The sequence below is a fragment of the Castor canadensis genome, chromosome 3 (assembly GCF_047511655.1).
Source record: "Castor canadensis chromosome 3, mCasCan1.hap1v2, whole genome shotgun sequence".
In the NCBI taxonomy this organism is placed as follows: domain Eukaryota; kingdom Metazoa; phylum Chordata; class Mammalia; order Rodentia; family Castoridae; genus Castor; species Castor canadensis.
Window position 1 is genome coordinate 42003624 of NC_133388.1, and position 15414 is coordinate 42019037.

Sequence of the window (15414 nt, forward strand, 5' to 3'; positions counted from 1 at the left end):
AGGACTGAATCTGGTGCTGGATGTGGACTCCCCAGACCATGCAGGAAAAGCTAGAAGAAACACATGTAAACATGTAATGCCTGTCTAGCAGATCTAGCTCTCTATACTAAAACCAACAAGGAGCATTGATACTCCTGACCCCAACCAACCCCTCCAGTTTCCAGTTTCCTGCAAGCCCTCTGCCTTTCTTTGTGTATGGCTTCCTTCTCCAACAGGGAGAAAGCTGGCTTTATTATCCTCTGCTTATTTTTCTATTTGCACAAACCTGGAATACAAGACTGTTATGATTGATAGTCCATACAAAGTGGGAAATAAGTCTTTAACTGAAGATCAATACTTATCTATTGTTCTTTTTTTCAGATCATACTAATCTCAAGCATCACCTACAGCTACATACTCTAATTTAACCCATCCCCTGAAGACTTGCATCACCTCAGAAAGCCCCTCCCGGTCCTTTCTGCTACCCAGTATCATCCAGGGAAACCTCTGTCCTGATTTGTTCACTATAGATAAGTTTTGCCTGCTTTAGAACCATATGCAAATGAACACGCATTGTTTACTCTTTTTTATCTGACTTCTTGCATTCCGTGTAGTAAGAATCAGGCAAGATTTTTTTGTGTGTGGTGCTGGGGACCGAACCCAGGCTTTGTGCATGCTATGTAAGTGCTCTGTCCCAAGCATGGCCCCAGCTCTAACACCTAAGCAAGTTGATGTATATAGTTCATTAGTCTTTCCCTTTTTCCTTTTTAAAAATATTTATTGAGTATACATAAATGTCCTATACATTAAATATCCAGAAATAATCATTATTGTTTACAAGTCAAGCTGTAATACTCTGAAAACCACAGAACCAAAATATTCACTATGACACAATAGTGATAATTACTATTCCAATATTGTATTATATTATATTATATTCCAATATTGGACACAGTAATAATTTGCTCACAAGACACACAAAACCTATTTTAAAAGGCCATCACTGCTGGGGGCCAGTGACTTACACCTGTAATCCTAGCTACTCAGGAGGCAGAGATCAGGAGCATGGCCGTTCAAAGCCCGCCCAGGGAAATAGTATACAAGGCCCTATCTCGAAAATACTAACACAAAAACGGGCTGGTAGAGTGGCTCAAGTGGTAGACTACCTGCTTTGTAAGCATGAATCTGTGAGTTCAAACCCCAGTCTCCTAAAAAAAGAGAGAAAAAAAAGATTCTTGTCTCATTATTATTAATGAATGAAAACAAGTCATATAAAGTCAAAGATACTTTGAGTTAGTCTTGCCTAAGAGAAAAAGAATCCAATTTTATTTATTCATCATCATTATTATTATTTTGGTGAGACTGAGGTTTGAACCCAGGGCTTTGCATTCAAAAGGCATTCTACCACTTGACCACACCTCCAGTTCTTTCAGCTGTGATTATTTTGGAGATGGGGGTCTCCCAAACTATTTGCACAGGCTGGTCTCGAACCATGATCCTCCCAATCTCAGCCTCCCAAGGAGCTAAGATCACAGGCATGAGCCACGGATGCCCATCTAGAATCCAGTTCTACTACAAAGAAAGCTTCCTAAGCAATGAATTTCTTAACAGGAAAAAAAAATAATAAAGAAGCAGTGTAATTAGCCTTTCCTTCAAAGAAAGGAAAGAAACCGAAATCTGTCCTGACAAATTTGGAAATATTTCCTAGTCCCAGAATATGTATGCATTTTCCCGTGGTGAACTTGAATGATGCGAGGCTGTGAAGCAGGGAGCTGGGGCATCCAGATTCACCCCCTAGACTCCAGCCTGGTTTTCTGTGTTAGTGGGAACCTTCTGGAATTGCAGGTGCAGATGCCGCTTCGTCCAAGTAAGAATTCTCTTCTGCCAGACACTCATCACCCAGGACATGAGCTCTGCTTCTAGGTCACCTTCACCTGATTCTGGGGTGCAAGACTGACACTCTGGGCTTCTTGGATTGTGTTTGTCCCTTCCATCAAATCCTCTGGCTGGTCTTGTAAATCCTCAGTCTGGTTGATGTTCACGTACAAGTGTAACTTCTTCATTTCCCTTACTCCCAGCTTCGTTGCATTGACTGTGGTCTTGGTGTCCTTTAAGGACAAGATGGTCACTGGGTGTTTCATATCAGAGGATTGTTGGGCAAGGTCGCCTGGCTGCTTCTCAGACACCTGCTTTTGCCTTCAAACCTGCGGGGCTTTCTGCGTGACCTTGTTCTAGGCAGGACCTCTCTCATCTTCTTGATTTGATCCTTACAGTTCACCAGCTCAACATCCAATTGGGAAACCTTTTTGTCACTGGATTCCGCCTGCTACTCACCCCGTCAGTGCAGCCAGTGAGTCAGGGTGGGCCGCAGAGCCTGGAGTTTCCCTGTCCTGAAGAATCCGTTCATCTTGGGCTGCTACGAAGACACCAAAACACTGGGGAAAATGAACCAAACTGGGTTACATTGTATGCATATATGGAAATGTCACAACAAACCCCCCTGTACAACTATTACATACTAATAAAAAACATTTAAAAAGATATGACAGTAGAAGGAGGACTACTTGGGAAGAGGACAGGGAGCAGTGCGGGGGGAGGAGGGGACTGACATGAGAGGGTAATAGAGGAATGTTATGATCAAAGTACCTTATATATGCATATGAAAACATCATAATGAAACCCATTTTCCTGCAAATAACATAATTTTGTTCCTCTATGGCTGAATAAATTTCCGTTGTGTTTATGTGTCCCGTTTTCCTATTCGTTTGTCTATTGATGGTGGATCTAGGCTGAGTCTATAATTTAGCTGTTGTGAAAAGTGCTGCAATAATTGTCATTGACTTTTAAAGTTTGACCCTTGATCATGGATTAGTAGCTCTAGAGTTGTTTGATAACTTGTTGGGTTTCCAGTGTTAACAGTAAGAATGTGTGAACACTAAAGGTTTTACTTCCTCCTTTCCCATCTGCATGTCTTTTTGTTGTACTGGTTAAGACTTCCAATATAATGTTAGAATTAAAATGTTGAGAAAGAGCTGGACACTGGTGGCTCATGCCTGTAATCCTAGCTACTCAAGGGACAAAGATCAGGAGGATCGTGATTCAAAGCGAACCCCGGCAAATAGTTCGTAAGACCCTACCTGGAAAAACCCTTCACAAAAATGGCTCAAGGTGAAGGCTCTGAGTTCAAGCTCCAACACTGCAATAAGTAAATAAATAAATAGAAAATGTTGAGAGAGGACATCTTAACTTGTTCCCAATCCTAGAAAACAACTCAACATTTCATTATTAGTGTGAGATCAGTTCTAAGTTGTTTACAGCTGTTCTTCTTTTCCTGGATTCTTAAAATAGAAACTTGTTCCTTTGTTTCCTCTTTTCCTATTGTCTTCTGGGTTGAGTATATTTAATATTCCATTTCATAATTTTTATAAGATTATTAGCCACATTGCAGTCTTCTTTTATCCCCTGGGAATTTGTTCTAAGACTGCAGTAGATAATACTAAACCCTATATACAAAATACTTATTTTTTTTTCCTAAGCATGCAACCCTATGAGAAAATTTAGTGTAGTAATAAGGCACAGTAAGAGAATAAGAACAAGAACGAATAACAAAACAGCAATTATCACAATATACTGTGATAAAAGTTATGTGAATGAGCTTTCTCTCTATTCCCCAACCCCCATCTCTCTTTCTCAAAATATCTATCATACTTATTTTCAGATCGAGCTTGACTTTATGTAACTAAAACCTCAGAAAATGAAACTGAGGAAGGGCAACTTCTATATCTTTAGTGATTGTTTGCATTTGGGGGGAAAAAAAAGAAGAGGTAAAACTGGGGGGAGGGTGATTGGGACTGAACTGCGCCTGGTATATGCTAAGCACACACTCTATCCCTCAGGTACACCTCAAGTTTAGCATTTTAATGTCACAGTCTACCTTCAAATAATACAGCACTACTTCAGATGTGATGTTAATAACCTCACTGTCTTTGTGTAGTATTGTCACACTTATACTTCTACATCTACTACAAAAACTAAAATTGTTATTTGCTGGGAATGGTAATATGTGCCTGTAGTCCCAGCTACTCAGGAGGCTGAAGTAGAAATTGACTCCAGCCAAGGAGTTCAAGGTCAGCCTGGGGAACATAGGAATACTGGGTCTAAGAAAAAATAGTGATCTGTGGGAGGGTTGGGCCATTACCGTTTGAAAGAAGGACAATTTGAAATTGGGTATTTCGCCGTTGTTTGTTTGGTTTGGGGCAGGGTCTGGCTATAAGGCTGGCTTTGAACTCTCGATCCTCCCACATCTGCCTGCCAACACTTGGACGCACCATTGTGCCCAGCAACAATTTAAAATTATGATCATTAGTTTCTTCTCTGAGTCTCAAATTTGGGGTCTTGAGACTATTTGCATGTGCTAATTTGTGTGACAGACATAAGTGGAAACTATTAACCATCTTTGTGTTTCCATCAGCAATAATTTGCTTTCTGGGAATGGAAAAGTTAATGCCCCACTCTTCTTGTTCTGAATTGCAAGACTGTCATCCATTCTGACAAAGCCCTCCATCTAAATGATCCAATGCAAATTCTTTCAGTTGTGAGTCACCTTCTCATCAACAGCCTGGTAATGTGGTCTTTAGACTTTCTCCAGTTCTGGTAAAGGAGAATTTCCTACCTCTTTGCAGAGTAGTGCTATTTTATTTGTTTTATTATTAAGTTGGTCTGCCACATATAATTTTGTTTAAAAGAAGTGTGGCATTTAAAAAAAAGTTTGTAAATCCTAGCCTGAATAACCTCTAAGAGTTTCTGAAATTAAACAACTTAATTTATTTTAATTTGCTTGATTATAGAGGAGTGACAGGTGGCTGTCAAAATAATCTTTGGTGGGGAAATTCCCAGGCCTGGTTGATCTCCTTTAATACACTTCGTACTCGGTAGCAGGAGGGGTCACTTATCAGTGAACTTCTCCTCCGATTCCTTTCTATTTGAATTCACCCAAGGATCCGTAATACATAACTCTTTATTACTAAGTATTTCCCCATCAATATTACTACCCAATACAATTTGACATGTTCATAATAGTAATAAAACTAAAAGACAGTGAGAAGATTTAGGTCTGGGGTATAGCCCTTCCTTAGCTTGGTGAGGCCCTGGCTTCCATCCCCAACGCTTGAGACAAAAAAAAAAAAAAGGACAGAGAAATTTGTGCTGACACATGTGCACTGTTCCAGCAAATGTTCTGTAAGTTCAAAGGCATGATGCAGCAACACTGAGTGAGAACTGCAGAGCTGAAACTGTGCTGACCTCCAGTCAGACACATTCACGAAGATTGTTATTTCTTCTCTGTGTTATGCAATCATTTCTCTGATTTGCTCTAAGTTTCAGGGTTGTTAACATCTGGACATTCCTGTTCAGCAGGGAGGTGGGAATTTTCATGGTAATTGTGGGAAAGAGCCCACTAATCACCCGCCATCATCTTAGTTCATGGGAGTGAAGACTGTGATAAACTTTTACTGAATGTCTCCAGAGAGCATCTAAATGCAGAGCAATCGCTGATAGAGGTCAGTGTGTCCCCTCCTGCTACACGCCTGACACCTATAATGAATGCGCTGGAAGGTGTCTGAGGATAAAGGAAAAGAACTAGGCACTCCTTGAGTGGAGAAGACAAAGTCTTGTCTTTGAGCCAGTAATGAAACTATTATAACACCTGGCAGGTCCCCCTTTTGCAGCCCAAGCTTCTTAGAGCCACCAATCATGCCATATCATTAATTGCTGTAATGCTGCCTGTGCCTAATATGCTGCCTTGTGTTTCCTTGATGGTCAAAGACAATCATTAAATAAATTCTTTGGTATTTAGTAAACTTGTGTGTAAGTTCAGTTGTTGGGGTAACAGGAATATCTCAGGACCTGATGGTCTTTAGTGTTCAGGCTATAGCTGTCCCTCCTATCCCAGGGGGACAGGCTCCAGCCCCCCGTGGGATACCCAAGTCCAAGGATGTTCAAATCCCATTTATAAAAGATTGTCTTTACCTCTGTACATCTTCCCACCACATAGTTTAAGTTATCTGAATTATCCATAACATGTAATGCAGTGTAAATGCTATGGAAATAGTTGTCAAAATGCATTCTTTTTTTTTTTTTTTTTGGTGATACTGGGATTTTGAACTCAGGGCCTATACTTTGAGCCACTCTAGCCTTTTTTGTGTTGGGTTTTTTCTAGATAGGGTCTTGAGGACTATTTGCCTCAGGCCGGTCTTGAACCATGATCCTCCTGGTCTCTGCTTCCTGAGTAGATAGGATTACAGATGTGAGCCACTGGCGCTGAGCATCAAACAAAGCATGGATATGTCATAGCTGTAAAAGTCCTATGAGAAGTCAAGATTAAACACAACAATGGGATTGGACTATGAGCACATGATAAAATCGAGAGCACACAAGGAAGGGGTGAGGATAGGTAAGACACCTAAAAAATTAGCTAGCATTTGTTGCCCTTAACGCAGAGAAACTAAAGCAGGTACCTTAAAAGCAACTGAGGCCAATAGGAAAAGGGGAACAGGAACTAGAGAAAAGGTTAGATCAAAAAGAATTAACCTAGAAAGTAACACCCACGCACAGGAAATCAATGTGAGTCAACGCCCTGTATAGCTATCCTTATCTCAACCAGCAAAAACCCTTGTTCCTTCCTATTATTGCTTATACTCTCTCTTCAACAAAATTAGAAATAAGGGCAAAATAGTTTCTGCTGGGTATTGAGGGGGTGGGGTGGAGAGGCAGGGGGCGGAGTGGGTGGTAAGGGAGGGGGTGGGGGCAGGGGGGAGAAATGAACCAAGTCTTGTATGCACATATCAATAATAAAATAAAAAAAAAATTTCAGTATCTAGTAGGTCAGCTCCCTAAAAAAAAAAAAAAAAGATTCCTAATCTATAACCATATTTCAAAAGTGAGATGTACTCAGTTTAAACAAAAGATTATTCTGTTAGAAAGTAACCACAGCTGGGTGCCTCATCTCTCTGCAGGAGGCAGAGATCAGGAGGATCACAGTTCAAAGCCAGCCCTGGCAAATAGTTCATGAGACCCTATCTCAAACCCATCACAAAAAAGGGCTGGTGGAGTGGCTCAAGATGTAGGTCCTGATTTCAAACTCCAGTACCACCAAAAAAAAAAAAAAAGATAGCCACAGATAATGGCAGACCAATGCATGGTGTCTGTACTTTTCATTAAAACTAAAATCTACTGCTTTAGATGTGGCAATCTTGCTATTTATAATCATACAAAAATTGCTTTTTTCTTCTAGTACTGGGGATTGAACCCAGGACCTGGTGCTTTGCCTTATCACTGAGCCACATCCTCAAGTCCTTAAAAATCACTTTAAAATACCTTCTAAAAATATAGCTTATTGCAGGCAGAGTGGCTCAAGTGGGAAGAGCACCCGCCTAGCAGCAAAAGATCCTGAGATCAAACCCCAGTACTGCACCCCCAAAAAAAAAATTCCTAAAAAATATAGCTTATTGGGCTTAGGGTGTGGTTCAAGTGGTCGAGAATCTGCCTAGCAAGCGTGAGGCCCTGAGTTCAAACTCCAGTACCACCACCACCACCAAAAAAAAAAAAAAGAAAAAAAAAATATATATATATAATATATATATATATGTAGCTTATTAAAGTAGTTTATTTTAACATGTAATAAAATAAATAGAATTTAAATAAATTATATTACTAACAAATTACTAATATTCAATTATACTACTAATAAATAAAATTTATTACAAAATAACCACATTAATAATAAATAATTTCAAATTTATTTTAGAGATGGCTTGCCTGGAACTCCTAGGCTCAAGTGATCCTCCCACGTCAGCCTCCCATGTGCTGGGACTACAGGTTTGCACACAGACACCTGGCCCTATCAGATTTTTTTTTTTTTGGTGGGACTCGAGTTTGAGCTCAGGGCTTCCTGCTCTCAAGGCAAGTGCTCTACAGCTTGAGCCATACCTCCAGTCCATTTCTTTCAAACTATTTGCCTTGGCTGGCTCAAACCATGATCCTTCTGATCTCACTCTCCCAAGTAGCTAGGATTACAGGTGTGAGCCACTGGTGCCTGGCAGATTTTTTTGGATGAAAAATAGCTGTGGTTGATAGGTAGCTTGGTGATGCTAAGAAGCTGGATTTTTCTAATTGAAACTGACAAGTAGTAAGAAGGGAGACAAAAGTCAAGAGCTGTGAGAACTCACTGCGTATTTTGGAGTTGTGCGTGGATCAGTGTGGCTGCCGTAGGTGACGTGGTAGAACACAGGAGGAGAAGGGTTAGCCTGGGTGAGGCTAGTGAGGGCCTTGCGTTCTGTGAGCTGCAGGGATGGTATTGGGAAGGGGCTGTGCCCCTTCCTAAGCCTTCGCTGCACATAACAAGGCTTGGGTTTTATTCTTTTTTCTCTAGGTTCCTGTTTGAAAACCAGTTCTGTAATTGTGTTCCTCCAAGCAACTGAAGTCCTGTCCTGGAACCTAGGTCAGTGATATTGGACCCTGGACCCTGCTCCTTAAGGCACTAACAACTAGCCATTCAGAGCAATTGTAAACTTTTTAAATTTATTTATGTATTTATTTTGGTGCCAGGGATTAGACCAGGACCTCATGCATGCTAACTATGAGCTCTACCACTAGCTTATTATTTTATTTTTCCAGACAAACCTTCTTGGCTAGAGTTTTTGTTTGTGTATTTGCTTTATCCACACTGCTTTTTGAGACAGGCTAATCCTAAACTACGAAAAGGCCATAAGCTGGGCCCAGTGGCTCATGTTTGAGTGCTAGCTACTTGGAAGGCAGAGATCAGGAGGATCAGAGTTCGATGCCAGCCCCAACAAATATTTCCTGAGACCCTATTTTGAAAATACCCAACACAAAAAAGGGATGGTGGAGTGGCTCAAGTGGTACAGCACTTACCTAGCAAGTGTGAGGCCCTGAGTTCAAGCCCCAGTAGCAACAAAAAAGAAAAGAAAAAAGGCCATAAAATCAGAGCCTTGGCTGCCCCAATTTTTTTGTCCTGGCTGCTAGGAATCTGAAAAATAACATTATGCTCAACTGGTACAGATTTTGGTTCACAGCAATTGGATGAAAAGTTCAATGGCTACATTTCATCTACTCATTGAAGCAGCGCGCCTTGGGTGCTGAGCACCTTAGGCTACTGCCGTGGAGGGGATTCGAGGCCCTGCTGCCAGCTTGTCCAGCAGGGTTCAGGACATTGAATGTGTGTTAACTGGGTATTTGCCACAGAACGGAAAGACCCAAAGGAAGCTCCCACCATGGGCCTCACCTCGGTTAGCTGGCATTTATTAATGGGCATTGCCTTGTATTCTGGAGGTTTTCATTGTTTTAGTCTTACAGGTGAATTTTGCTTCCACTCCAATTTTTTTTTTTTCTTGCAATAATGGGGTTTGAATGCAGGGCCTTCCACTTGCTTAGCACTCTACCACATAAGCCATACCCCCAGCCCTCAAATACTTTTAGTTGTGGGCACAGAGATGCTTGAGCATGTGATCGCCCAATGACTTCCTTTTCTTTTATTTCTGTTTTTGGAGGTACTGGGGTTTGAACTCAGGGTCTACACCTTGAGCCACTCCACCACCCTATTTTTGTGAAGGGTTTTTCGAGATAAGGTCTTGCAGAACTATTTGCCCTGGCTGGCTTTGAACTGCAATCCTCCTGATCTCTGACTCCTCAGTAGCTAAGATTACAGGCGTGAGCCACCGATGTCCGGCTGCCCAGTGACTTCCTTCCATATAGTCCTTCTTTCACAAAGCATCTGAAATGGTGCATCATAGGAGGGGCTATTTACTAGAAGGTCCTGGCTGTGTCCTCACTGATTAAGCTAGTGACTTAACGACTGGACTGTCAGCACTATAGAAGCTGGTTTGCCATGAACAGGTAGAATGGGATGGGAGTAAGGAGAAGAGCAGAAAGACCAATACCTGCTGCTATAGGTTGGATCTTGGTGTCCTCCCACAGGTTCCTGTGTTAAAGGCTCCTTTCCCAGGTTTGTGCTATTGGAAGGTGGTGGAGCCTAAAAGAGGAGGGGTCTTATGGCAGTCCTTAGGTCATTGGGGGTGTGTCCTTGAAGGGGATCATAGGAACTGGTCTTTCCTTTCTCCTATTGCTTGCCCTGCCATGGGCTCTCTGACATGACTGATTACCAGAAGTGCAGAGCAATGGGTTTACCTAGTCTTGAACTGGAATCTCCAACACTGTAAGCCAAAACATACCTTCTTTCTTTATAAGTTAGTTAGCTCAGGTGTTTCATTATAGTGATGGAAACTAGCACACTTACCTACAGGGACCAGGCAGGTGACATTCATGACTGAGCTAGAAAAATTAGGATGTGGTAGAGGGTATTCAAATAGCTGCCATGAGGGAATAAGGTCACTGTGTGGTTAGAGCACCCCATTTTATGGGAAGCCAGAAATTAGATTTTTATATAAAATTCTAAATTTTTAATTTTGACTTAATTTTTTTTGTAGTACTGGGATTTTAACTCAGCTCCTGGTTCTTGCTAGGCAGGCACTCAACCTCTTGAGCCACACCTTTAGCCCTTTTTGCTTTAGTTATTTTTCGGATAGGGTCTCACACTTAAAACCCAGGACTGGTCTCAGACTATGATCCTCCTATGTCTGCCTCCCAAAGTAGCTGGGATTACAGATGTGAGCCACCTAACCAGGTTCCTTGATTTTTAAAAATTGTATGAGCTGAATATAATGCCTCTGACTTTTTTGTGATCTTTAATTTAGAATCTAAATCTTTTGATGACTTTCCAGGCATGGAGTCACCAGTTACAGCCAAGGGGAACTTGTTTCGTCTCCCATTTTCCTTGGCCTTCCCTCCTTCTACCGCTGGTTCTCAGTCCCATCCCTTTCGTTTGCTCCCAGTGTAAGTAATTGATGTGGCTGAAGAAGAAACAGGCCAGAGGGCTTTCTTGTGTCTCTCTATCTAGAGAAGTTTACAGAGGGAAGGGGAGCAGAGAAGAGAGGTAAAGTGCAAGGCTTAATCCCCCTTCCTTCCCTGAGATGGCTCAGAGACCGAGTTCAACAGTGTTGTCTAGAGAGCAGTCTCTTTAGAAGAGGGGACTGAATGGATTGCTCCACTCTGCTAAGACTGTGCTTCTGTGGACTGCAGAGCTTCCGGGATAACTGGACAGAGTGTGACACCTAACCTCACAGCAACAGGGAAACTGCTCCCCTCTTTGAACCAGCTGTCCTAACAGCTGCTTTAATATCACAGGCATGATGCCCCACCTTAAAGCAACTAGGTATTCAGAGTTTAGGATTGCCCTAGAAAAATAATTCTCTTCAGAGACTTTTTTTTCTTGGCACTGGGGTTTGAACTCAGGTCTTCATGCTTTCTAGGTGGGCACTTTTACAGCTTGAGCCACTCTGTCAGCCTTTTTTTTGGGTGGGGGGTGTGTGGATTTTTTTAAGATAGGGTCTCAAGAACTATTTGCCCAGGGCTGGCTTTGAACCATGATCCTCCTGTTTGCTGCCTTCTGAGTAGATTACAGGTGTGAGCCACCAGCCTCTGGCTCAGATATTTCTTTCGTTTTCTTTTTTCTTTTTTTTTTTTTGAGGTGGGGTGTCTTACTATGTGACTCAAGTGGGCTTCCAACTCACAATCCTTCTGCCTGTGCTTCCCTAGTAACCTGGATTATCACACCTGGCTTCTTTTCTTTTTTCCAGTTTCATTTAATTTATTACTTTTTTATCTTTCAACAATATTTAATATATTTTTTATCACTTTTACATTTACTCACATGTGTATACATTGTTTGGGCCACCTCCCCCCCACAGCCCTTATTTTCTTTTTTTAAGACAAGGTCTCACGGGCACCTGTAATTCCAACACTGGGGAAGCTGATACAGAAGGATCACGAGTTTGAGGTCAGCCTGGACTACACAGTGAGACACAAAAAACCTATCACACATGATGCATGTGATTGCTTAAGAGCTCCCTTTGACACATAAATTCTCACAAACATCAGACAAAAGCAACTGATATGCAGGAAGAATTGTGGGGCTGGTGACATTTCTAGAAATTCATCCCAGGCTTGTCCTGAAACGAGATTTTCTTTAACACACTATCTAGGTCGCTCACCATGGTAGTCGGCTGCCATGCATTAGATGTCTGTCCTTGGGTCGTGTGAAGATGCTACTTCACAACGATGTTTCTATGCTGTGTAGACAATGGAACATGTGTACATGTCTGCTTATGTACACACATGCCAAAAAGAGTTTTACAGGAACTATTAGACCCGAGGCACTGACCAAAGGAGCCTCTTTCCAGGTCTGAGGGCACCATGAATGTCACCACAGAGTTACTGCAATTGTATTTTCTCTCAAGCTGTTGGCTAGAATTTCTATTCAAAAGAAAAAAAGAACTTTCCTGTGTGAGCAGCTGAAAGAAAGGAACGTCAAGTCAGGTTGGGGTGCAGGGGGAGGAAAAGCTAGAATTAGAAAAGAAATGAAACAAGTCAGCAAAAGAAATTAAAAGCAGGATCTAAAACAAAGAGGTGCTATCAACACTGTCACTTAGGAAACACATCAAACAAAATAAACAGCTTAACTGTGAAGAATAAAAGAGACTGAAACATAAAGCACCTATTTCCACCCTTAGACGGTACACTCCTTTCTTTGGTCATTCGCCCTAAATTGCTGAAAGCGAATACTGTTCTTGATGAGAGACAACTGCCATGAGCTAATCGAGATGGGGCTAGTGCCTCTAACAGCATTTGGCAGTTAATCTTGGTGTGTGCTTAATGCATTTTTTTCTCATTTCCCCCAACCTTTTTTTTATTTTGGTCTTCTCTTTATTTTTTCATTAGCATATAATAGTTGTGCAGGGAGATACATTGTGATATTTACATGTGTACTTACAACCTATCTTAGTTAGATTCATCCATCTCTATTGTTCTGCCTCCTCCCCCTCCCTGCCCTCTTAGGAAAATTTCAACAGGTTTCATTCTCCTATTTTCACATATAAATACAAAACTCATCTATCATATTCACCCTCATTCCCTCTTTCCTTATGCCCTTCTCTTTATTAGAGAAGATGAATCTTGGAGTAAGTATGGGGTTTAGTTAATACCTGAGCCTGATTATTCTAATATGTGTGATGGCAGTGTTACTCCAATTACAATTCCCTGAACAAACACGACTAACAAAAGTGTTTCATTTAATTCACTGAGAGTGAAATTCACTGATCAAGCTCCTCACCATAGTTTTTATCCTTTACAATTTCCAACATGTCCAACGGATATGCCAACAATATCCCCAAAATGTCCAATGTAGCGGCTGGTGGAGTGGCTCAAGTGGAAGAGTGCTTGCTTAGCAAGTGTGAGGCCCTGAGTTCAAACCCCAGTAGTGCCAAAAAAAAAAAAAAAAGAAAAGGAAAAGAATATTGCCGTAATAGTTGGCACGTTTTTAGCTATTTAAGTTTGGCAAAAGAAATCCCCAGCACTGCAAAAAAAAAAAAAAAAAGTATAATTGTAGCATAATATGTACTTTGAACACTATTTCTGTACCTAAAAACATGTATCTAAATCAATGCAGAATATCTGTCACACATGTATCGTACCTATGTATGATAACAATTAAAAACAGTATTTACTCTTAAATTTTTATGTTTCCTTTCATTTCATCCTATCCATTTCTTCATCTTTTTCCTCTTTCATAAAAATGTTGTGAGAGCTGGCACCAGTGGCTCTCGCCTGTCATCCTAGCTACTCAAGAGAGAGATCAGGAGGACTGCAGTTCAAAGCCAGCCCAGGCAATAGATAGACCCTATCTTGAAAGCAACGCATCACAAGAAAAAGAGCTGGCCGAGTGGTTCAAGTGTGAGACCCTGAGTTCAAACCCTAGTGCCATTAAAAAAAAAAAGTCACAAGAGACACTGTGCCACCATGATGCGGGAATCCATCCTAGGGTTCCTCTGGTCTCTCAGTTCCTAAAATTTCACACTTATGGTCATCTGTGGATTTCATAGGCTTTCTCTTTAGGCATCATGGACTTCATTACTGCTAATTTTATTTTACAACTTCAAACAAAATCGACCCAACAAATTCATCTTAACTCTAAGCCAACTGGTTTAAACTCACTTCCATAAGTGAGTTACTGAGTCATTTTAGTCTTGTCCAAATACACTTTTCTGTTGGTGGCCAAGAGATAGGAAACTAGAGCAAGGAATATGAGAAAACAGAAAACTTTAAAGCACCATGAACGCTTTGAAGGAAAAAGAACAGCAGTTTTAGCACCAAAAAGAGGGTCAACAATAATAGGCACCACTTATAAAATGTTTCCTCTGTGCAGGTACTGTGTGAAGCTTTTTCCAAAGTCACCTCATTTATTCTTTACCAGCTCCCTGTACGATATTACTGCCTCTTTCCAGATCACACAGAAGAGCCAGGAATGGAACCCACTTCTGTTTGCCTCCGAAGCTTACGTTCTAACCACCCGCACACAATAACCTACACTGCACACTTAATGCTGCAAACATGATAAAAAGGTTCTGAGTGACATGGAAGGGAATAAGAGCTTATGGTTTCCATATCAAAATGGAAATCAAGAGGAAAGTTGGGGAGGTAACGGACAAAACTGTTCTCTATATGAATTCTAACATCTAGTCAGAAATTCTACCACCCAGCACAACAATAAAAATAAAAAAGTAATAAAAAGAAAAGAAATTCTTAGCACGTGCCTGATATCTTAAGCAGCACTCCTTGCTTTAGACAAAAGTAATATAAGTAGTCTATGAGTAAACAATAAAGCCAGGGGAAATAGCCATATGAGTGTTGATAAAGTCACTGAGGCACGGGGTCACACCTGTAGTCCCAGGTATTCAGGAGGCTGTGGTGGAAGGAAGAGTTACAGGGCAGTCTGGGTAACACAATGAGAGCTTGTTTAAAAAAACTTCACATTATATATGTCCTGCAATAGATGACTTTTCTTTTTTTTTTGCGGTACTGGGATTTGAACTCAAAACTGTCACCTTGAGCCACTCCACCAGCCCTTTTTTGTGATGGTTTTTTTGAGAGAGGGTCTTGTGAACTATTTGCCCAGGCTGGCTTAGAACCGAGATCCTCCTGATCTCTGCCCTCTCCATAGCTAGTATTACAGGCGTGAGCTTCCTCCTGTTTTCTTGTGAGCCTCTATTTCCCTGGGTTTTGTGGGGCTGATCCTATCCCCACTCTCCACCACATATGCACTTTCACCGGTACCCCGTCACCACCTTCATCACGCAGCAAACAAATGGTGCAGACTCCCCATATTCTGCATAAGCAGCAGGGATTGGGCTCAGAGGCATTGGAGTGGGAGTGGGGGAAGATGGACGGACACAATCTCACAATCTCATTCTCTTTGGGGCGTTTGCCAACAGTGTTCTGTCTTTCCTTTTTTGTTATTCTTTGTTT

General features: G+C 41.3%; 1 pseudogene; it reads right to left on the reverse strand.

The window, feature by feature from the left end:
- Nucleotides 1–588: 588 nt before the first annotated feature.
- Nucleotides 589–9310, reverse strand: LOC109702839 (charged multivesicular body protein 5-like; annotated as a pseudogene).
- Between the last annotated feature and the right edge of the window lie 6104 nt (nucleotides 9311–15414).